This window comes from Phascolarctos cinereus, unplaced genomic scaffold (assembly GCF_003287225.1).
Source record: "Phascolarctos cinereus isolate Bilbo 61053 unplaced genomic scaffold, phaCin_HiC Scaffold_726;HRSCAF=1367, whole genome shotgun sequence".
NCBI classification, from domain to species: domain Eukaryota; kingdom Metazoa; phylum Chordata; class Mammalia; order Diprotodontia; family Phascolarctidae; genus Phascolarctos; species Phascolarctos cinereus.
This window is the reverse complement of record NW_027556098.1, coordinates 420,181,821-420,190,792: the sequence shown is the minus strand read 5'-3', so window position 1 is coordinate 420,190,792 and position 8,972 is coordinate 420,181,821.

Below are 8,972 nucleotides of genomic sequence, written 5' to 3'. Positions count from 1 at the left end.
CACAGACGTAGCCCAAACACATGCTTCTCTCTCTCTCTCTCCTCTCTCTCTCTCTCTCTCTCTCTCTCTCTCTCTCTCTCTCTCTCTCTCTCTCTCTCTCTTTCTCTCCCCCGTCTCCATTTTCTTTTCTCTCTCCTCTCTCTCTCTTTCTTCTCCCTCTCCTCTCCTTCCCTCCTCTCTCTCCATTTTCTTCCTCTCTTTTTCCTTTCTTTCTTTCTTTCTTCTCCCTCTCCTCTCCTCTCCTCTCTCCCTCCTTCCTTCTCTCTGTCTCTCTTCCATTCTTCCTATCTCTCCTCTCTTTTCTTCTCTCTCTACTCTCTTTCTCTTTCACACACACACACACACCAGACACCCAGATTCCACAGACTCAGCACAAATATATTCCATATGCCCCCATATTCACACACACAAGCATATATGTGCTCACATCACAGATCTACATGTATAAACGTAAGCCAGTAGAAACCATTTCCCATTCCTTGCACACGTCACAGACATACATACTCATGTATCACACATAGAGCCAGACATGGCCTCTAGCTCAGGGCTCTGTCTCCTGGGTCCTCTTCTCCCTCTACACTATTTCCCTTGGTGATCTCATCACTCCCAAGGATTTCATTATCATCTCTGCTGATAATTCTCAAATCTACCTATCCTACCCCAATGTCTCTGCTGACGGGCCTCCAATTTCACATTTTCAGTGTGAATATCTGATCTCCTAACCCTAACCCTAACCCTTTCAGATGACTTGAACTGGATGTCCAGGAGACCCTTAAACTCAATATGTCCAAAACAGAACTCATTCTCCTTCCCCTAAACCCTCCCCTACCTTCTACTTTCCCTGTTACTGTGGAGGCACCTACCCTCCCAGTTCCTCAGGCTCCCCCCTAGGAGTTATCCTGGACTCCTCATACTCACCCCCAAATCCAATATGGTGCCAGAGCCTGTGGATTTCACCTTTGTAACATCTCTTATATATACCTCCTTCTCTCCTCTGACACTGCCTCCATCCTGGTGCAGACCCGCATCACCTCCTGCTGGGGTTATTTGCAACATCTGTTGGAGGGATCTGCCTGCTTCCAGTTTCTCCCCATCCCAATCTGTCCTCCATTCAGCCACTACGTTGATTTTCCTAAATCGAAGGTCCAACCACGTCACCCCCTAATTAAGAAACTGCACTGGCTCCCTGTCACGTCTAAGATCAAATACAGAATGCTCTGTTTGACATTCAAAGCCCCTCATAACCTCTCCCAACTCCCACCTTTCCATTATTCTTACATGTTGCTCTCCAACACATAATCTTGGCTCCAGTGACATTGGCCTCCAGGCCATTCCGACTGCTGACCTCCCTGGCTTCCTTTAAGTCCCAACTGAAAACTCACCTTCTACAGGAAGCCTTCCCCCACCCCCTTAATCCCAGTGCCTTCTCCTTATTAATTATTTCCTATTTATTATTTATATATCTTGCTTTACCTATTTTTGTTTGCCTGTTGTCTCTCTCATTAGATTGTAAGGTCCTAGAAGGTAGGACCATTTTTGTCTCTTAGCACAATCCCTAGCACAAAGTAGGTGCTTAATAAATGTTTACTGATTGGTTAATTGGTAGCACTGTAGGTACTCAAATACATGAACAATAAATACACACACACCCCTCAGAAATTTACACATCATTCACTTACACACACATTCACACACCTAAATAGAGATTCCTTTGCTTTCCTTGGTGAAACTTCCACCTAAAATCCTGGTCAGAGAGCCCAAAGCTCCCGTGAAGGATTGCAAGGGACCCTAAGACCTCATTGCAGAAACTGAGGCACACTGAGTAGGCAAGATTAGGCTGGGGAGGGAGGATGGTCTATCTGGGGAAACTGGAGTCAGCCGGGGTAGGGCGAAGGGAAGTTAAAAAGTCTGATGGAAGTGAAGGCTCCTGGCCTCTGGTCTGATGAAGATGGTAGCTCCTTCTGTGGATTCAGAAACCACAGAACTCCAGAGCTGGGCAGAACCTAAAGGCATCATGGAATTTCATCCACTAATTTTACAGATGGAGAAACTGAGGCAGAGAGGGAAAAGAGTTACTTCCCTTGAGCTCAGAGAACTAATCAGTGGCAGATTGAGGGCTCCTGCTAAGTTATCCAATGTGAGAGGTAGAACTTTAGCCATGGACTTTAGCCTCTTTGTTTTACAGGGAGGTGAAAAAGCCTTGGAAAAGTCCCTTTCCAGTTTCACACTTTGCACTCCCTCAGGTATTCTGTGGTTCAGTGACTCTGGCCTCTTGGCCGTTCCTTGCACAAGAATCCCCATCTCCTGCCTCTGAGCATTTGCTCTGACTGTGCCCATTGCCAGGACTTCTGCAGGAAGCCTTTTCTGATCCCCCTCAATTCTAGTGCCTTCTCTCTGATTACTTGCAATCTATTCTGACTGTATCATGTATGTGCATGGCTGTTGGCTGATTGTCTGGGATAGACTGGGATAAACTGGGATAGACTGGGAGCTTCTTGAGGGGATTAGCCTAGTGCCTAGCACTTAGTAGGAGCTTAATGAATGCTTCTTGACTTGACTTGCCAAGGTGGAATCCCAGCCCTGGCCTCCCCCTGAGAGGACCCCAGCCCGAAAGACTGCCTCCTAAAGTCGAAACATCACTCGGTGGAACTTCTCCTCTGTAGGGATCAGACTGTTCTCTGGCTCTCACAGACAGGCCCAGGAGTCGAGGGGAGATGTGGAAAAGTTAGGCAGATTTAGGCTGGATGTCAGGAAGAATTCACACTGAGAGCTGCTCCAATATGGTTCCTGCGGAGGGCAGGACAAAGGCTGGACATGGTCTGGGCGCTTCTCATTTGGGCTCCACAATTAGGAGACTGAGCCCTCCAGGCTGAAAGGGGTCTCTGAGGTCTTCTCTGTGGTCCAACTTTGCCCCAAATTCATTCCTCTCAAGCAGAAGTCTCAGCTCCCCTTAGGGGATGCAGGGGACCCCACCAACTTTTCTTGGGAGAGCCTGTGATTCTGAGTTTTAGACACCCAAGTCCCAGAGGAAAGGGGAAGCTGGAGGGGGAGTGGGGGGAGAAGGAGGACTGTTTGTGTGATGGACATCAGCAGAGATGCCTCCTGGCCATCTGGGGCACAGATCACAGGGGGACCACCAAGCCTGGGAGAGGAATGGAAGATGGGGGTCTGGGCTCTGAAAGTGACCTCCATAAAGGTGACAGCCGTGAGATACTAAGTTAGGCAACCCTCAGGGATATTCAGGGCAGAAACAAGACGTGGGCAGCCCAGATGGACGGCTGCTTTGCCCTGGCTCTTAAAACCTGCTAATACCGAGGTTAAACAAATCCGAGAATGCCATAAGTTTCTAGAAGTTAGGACTGGGAAGACCTTTAGGAATCCTCTGGAGACCAATGAGTCCATTACCCTTATTTTGAAGAGAGGGAAACTGAGGCTCAGAAACTGGAAGGGATTTCTGTTGTGTGAAATAAGGTATACCAAGAGCTTGGTCTCCACCACCGGTCACCCTACTGTACTCAGCAGGCCCTTCCTGCTAGCCTGTGGGGTCACATAGTAGGCTCTTAATAAATGTTTATTGATTAATTGATGGGATTTTCTCCTTCTAAGGGAATTCAAAGCTCTCTGGCAGGACCAGCAGTCTATCATTCTAGAATCACCGTGTGACCTTGGGAAAGTCCCTTCTCTCTACTGGGACTCAATTTTCACGTCTGAAAAAAAGGTCCCTGGGACAGATGATCTAAGCCACTTCCTTCCCCCCACGGCCCTTCCACTTCCCACCACCCGGAGCTCCTTTGGTCTTCTCTTCGCAGCTCGGGGTTCTTTAGAGGGGAGTAACTGGCGCCGGCCAGATCCGCAACCTTGGCCCCGGGCTGCCTGCCTTTTGTTCGCTGCAGGAGCCAGGACCAATCAAGCCCAGCTAAGGCTCTATGACGTCACCGGTCACCGGGCAGGCTCCTGTAAATGCAGCCGAGAGCCCTCCTCCCTCAGGCCCCCACCCCCTCTGCCGCTACAAACTAGACCCTGCAGGACCATGAGGCCTGCGGGAGGAGGGGGGAGGGCGGGGCGGGGGTCCTATGAGAACCCGTGAGCGGGAGAAAGAGAGGAGGGCAACAGGCCCAGAGAGAGACCTTGGGAGAGACAGAAATGGAGAGAGATCAGGGAAGACATTTAGAGGAGGGGTGACAGAAACGAGATACTGGGGAGAGCAAAGACCGATGGAAACGAAGAGCCGGACAGAGAAAAGCCAAGACAGAGAAAAGCCGGAGAGACAGAGACAGAGGGAGACAGAGAGAAAAGAGAAAGGGGGAGGGGAGAGAGACAGAGACAGAGAGGGGGGAGGGAGAAAGAGAAACAGGGGGAGAATAGGGAGAAGGGAGGGAGAGGGGGAGACGGGGGGGGGGAGAGAAAGGGAGGGAGAGACAGAGAGAAAGAGAGAGGAGGGGAGGGAGGGAGAGGGGGAGACAGAAACAGAGAGGAAGAGAGGGAGGGAGGAGGGGAGAGGAAAGGAGGGGGGAGAGACGAAGAGAGACGAAGAGAAGGAAGGAGAGGAAGGGAGAGGGAGGGGAAGGGAGGGAATTAGGAAGAGAGACAGGGGCAGGAGGGACAAAGGGGGAAAAATGGAGACAATGAGGAAAAGATTAATAATAATAGCCAGTATTTATTGAGAAGGCTTTGCGCCTTGCAAAAGAAGGTGCTGGCATGATCCCCATTTTACAAATGAGGAAATTGAGTCAGAGTGAGATTGAGTGACTCCACTAAAGTGGAATTCGATCTCTGGCCCTCCTGACTGTTCAACACTCCCTCCATACTGCCTCTAATCTCTCTAAGACTTCAAATTCTTCCAAGCCAACCCCAGTGTCCCAAGTCTAAGGGAAGGAGATGGAGGCAGGAGGGTGGAGGGTGGAGCCCTTCCAGGTAGGATAATGAACAAGGGCCCTGGAGACCACCAAGTCTGAAGCTGCTCCTCCCCCTCATTTTTTCCAGATAAGGGAGGTTAACTGCCTTGCCCATGGTAATCCAGAGAGTAAATGCCAAAGTCTGGCTGTGCTAAGGCCCTCAGAAACCAAACCTTCCACAATTTGGAAAGTAGGAAACAGGGGTCCCAAAGAAAGGAAGGTACTTACCCTGGGGCCCAAAAAGATACCATAATGTGGGATCTATTCCCAAGTAACTGAGCAAAGTGGCACACTGGATAGAGCACCAGTCCAGAGCCCGGAAGGCCTGAAGTCAAATCCAGACTCACACATGTAAGAGCTGTGTGACCCCAGGCAAGTCCCTTCACCTGTCTGCCTCAGTTTACCCAGTTCTACAACAGGGATAACAACAGTATCTAGCTCACAGGATTGTTGTGACAGCCAGAGGAGATGATCTTTATAAAAGCACGTATCCCATATGTAGTCAGCGCTTGGCGAATGCTCCACAGTCCTGAGACCAAGAGCAGCATTGTAAGTACTAGGAGGCCATGCTGGCCCCTAGGCAGCGGATGGTTCGGCCTAGGAGACAGAGATCCGAAGAAGCAGAAGGAGAGAGAACCAAGGGGAGAGAGAGAGCAGGAGGCTCAAAGGACCCAGGGGCAGCCCTCACCTGGAGGAGGTCCCAGGCCCAGAGCTCCTGGGGAGCCAGCAGAGAGGCAGAGAGCCTCAGCAGCTGCCCTGTCTAGGTGTATGTTGTGTGTGTGTGTGTGTGTGTGTAAGTGTGTGCTCACCTGTGAGTGTGTGTAAGCATGTCTGTGTGCAAGCGCATGTGTGTGTATGAGTGTGAGTGTGTATAAGTGTGTGGGTCTGTGTGTGTGTGCGCGCACGTGAGTGCATGTGTTTATGTGTGCACACCTGTGAGTGTGGGTGCAAGTGTGTGCATGGGTGTAAGTGTGCCAGCACATGTGTGTCTGTACAAGTGTGTGCTTGAGTGTGAGTGTGTATAAGTGTGTGGGTCTGTGTGTGAGTGTGTGTAAGTGTGTGTGTGTGGTCAGGGCCATGCCACGGTGCCTCTGGGAGCCTCAGTGTCCTCTGTCCCTGCCTGAGCTGGTCACCAAAGCACTCCCCAAGCCTCACGTTGCTGCAGAAATGGGAATGGGGCCAGAAAGGAGTGTTGGGGGAAGGGGGTTGGCAGTAAAGTCTCCCTACCCAGAGATGAAAGGAGGAGACAAAGCTGGTCCCCCCGCAATTGCGTCCTTCTTCCCTGTAAACTGCCCCTCCCCCTCAAATAAGCTCCCAGGCTGGGCCGTTACCTCCTGGGGCCATGACAGAGGGCTTGGCCCACAAGGGGGGGGAGGGGCGCATTCTGGCTGGTTGGGTTGCCGTGCAGGGCAGGCTCTTCTCTGGGCCTCCCTCTGTGACGTGGGGTTCAGGGCCTGCCCCCTCTGGGCCTCTAGAGAGTCCCCCACTCGTAAAAATAGGAACTTTCAAAGGACTCGGGTCTTGGCTTCTGGGGTGATGTGGAAAGTCAGGCTGACAGGAGGCAGATGGATGGAGCTCCCTTCCCCTCGCCAGCTGTGACTTTGGAAGCCTGGGAACCTCGGTTTCCTTGTCTGTAACACCAGCATGATAATCATAGCACCCATCTCCCAGGAGCCTTGTGAGTCTTAGGTGAGGTCACGTCTGTAACATCTATAACACGCTGTATGAGTGGCAGCTATTATGGGATTTGGAGCTGACAGGAATCCTCCCATACAACCTGTTCATTTGGAGGGGCTGACCAGCTCTGCCCAAGGTCACCCAGGGAGCAGAGGGGAGGCCTGGGAGCTACACCCAAGCCCCCTGGCTTTCTCCCCTCCCCCAAGAGATTCAGGCAGTGAAAGGAGAAGGGAGGGGGTCGGGGCAGTCTGCAAAGCCCCGGGGTCTCTAGGCCCTACTCAGCTGTGTAAAGCCTGACTGTGCTATGCAGGCAAAGACACCAGACTGCAAGCCTAGAAAGACAGAGCTGGAGAGGAGGAGGCACAAAATATGGAGAGCCTGTAGGATTTGGTAATTGACAGAGTGTCCAATGGCCTCACTTTACAGATGAGGAAACTAAGGCACACATAGCAAAAGAGACTGACTTGCTCGTGCAACTTATGAGCAGCGGAGACAGGATCCCCAGGTAGGTCTTTGGACTCCAAATCTTGGCGTCCTTCTGCTTGCTCAGACCGTGAGACCTGGTCAATTGACAAACATCTCTTAGGGACCTACCCTAAGTCGGGAAGACTGGCACGTGGGTGCTGTGGTAAAACCTTCAACAAACTTGGATGGATGACTGAATGAGCAACGGCTGGGTCATTTGGTAGATGGGCAGCTCATCAGTGCCGAGGCGACCTAGGGGCAAACACGGCATCTCCCCAAGGGGGTGGCCTTAGACGTGACCTAGGCCAAGCACCTCCCTTTCTAGAGGAAAGAACCAAGGACCCTGGGGAGGAAGGGGTTTGCCAAGGTCACGTATCCAAACCCAGACCCCTGGCTCCCAGGCCAGGGGTGGCATCCTGTCCAGGAGGAGGTGGGAAGACTCTGGTGACAGACTGGAGATTAGGACAGGATGGGAGGATGAGGCCTCTGAATTGTGGGTGAGGGTGTGGTGAGAGGGACAGAGGAAGTGACGGAATAGCACAGGTTTTCTTTCCCCTTGGGAACCTGTGTGCCAGCCCCTCCTCAGCACCACTCCCCACCCCACCCTCGGGAGCCCACTGTCCAGCCATCCAGCAGGCAGAGCAGCATCTGGGGTGTGGCTTGGGGCTGGCCCAGTATCGGGCCTGAGGCAGGATTCCCCATGGAGGATGGAGTAATAGGGGTGGGGATCTGGATGCAAGGTTTCTGCCAGGGCCCACACCCCTTGATGCACTTGCCGATTAGGGCCTCCTGCCGAGGCGGAGGAGGTCTACCTTCAGGCCTCCCCAACCTGGGCACCCACTGGGGCGTCTGGACCCCATCCCACCTCCCCCAAATCCTGGAGATGCTGGCTGCCAGCCCTGGCTAGCTAGTCCTGGCAGGGACCCAGAAGCCTGCCGCTCCCTGGCCCCAGCTCACCTCCTGCATCCCGGGATGGACGATTAGTGGCTTGTAAGGAGGGGCAGAGGCCCGAGGATGCGGGCCGGAGGCAAGCCTGGACCTGTGGCCTGATCCGAAAGTCTGAGCACTGAGTGGGGGGAACGACTCCATACATTTGTCCCCTTGGGGATCCAGGAGTGGGGGAAGGGGCACTGCAGAACCAGATGCCTGGGTGTCCGGGCTCCCCTCCCCCCGCAGCCGGGAGGGCTGACTATACCCCCTAGGTCTTTGCACAACCTTGCCTTGCGCTGGCCCTCCGGGCACAGAGGGAGGAGGTGATGTGTTCCCTGGGACATGGGGGTGCGCGGGGTTGGAGGGTCTGCCCCCAGCCTGTCCCCACCCTAAAGCGTCTCCTCTGGGGAGCCCAGGTTCTCTTTCCTCAGCCTGGCTCCCCTACTCTGCCCCCTCCTCTTTCTCCACCCTGGCGCCCCGCTGGCCAGCTCCCAACTCCAACCACCTCCTTCCCGTTTGCTTTGGGGATCCGGGTTCTTCCACTCTCTTAGAGAGAGAAGTCTTCAGGCTCCCTCGGGGAGCTGGGGATCTGGAGATGGTGAGGTCCATAGCTTCCTTTGGCAGCACAGACCCACACACGCCCTGTACCTCAGTTTCCCCCTCCTGCCCTCATTGTCAGGAGATTCCAGACTGGGGGGAGGATGGGGAGGAGACCTCAAGGAAAGGTGATAGAGTCAGAGAACAGGGAAACAGACCGGGAGGGCCAGTTGACTAACTGAGAAGGAGTGGGACACAGGGCCCAGGCCCCGGGGCAGGGAGGGAAGCTTGGCCGCCTGGCGTCCTGACACCTGCGTCCTTCCTCCATTACCCACAGTGCCCCCTCTGCTTCCTCAGGATCCCAGAAGCCCCTCTCCCCAAAATGTCTCTCAGTGGTCTCAGAGATTCCTCCATAATAGTAGCATTTACACAGAGTATTTAACAAATGTTATCTCATTTTATTCTCCC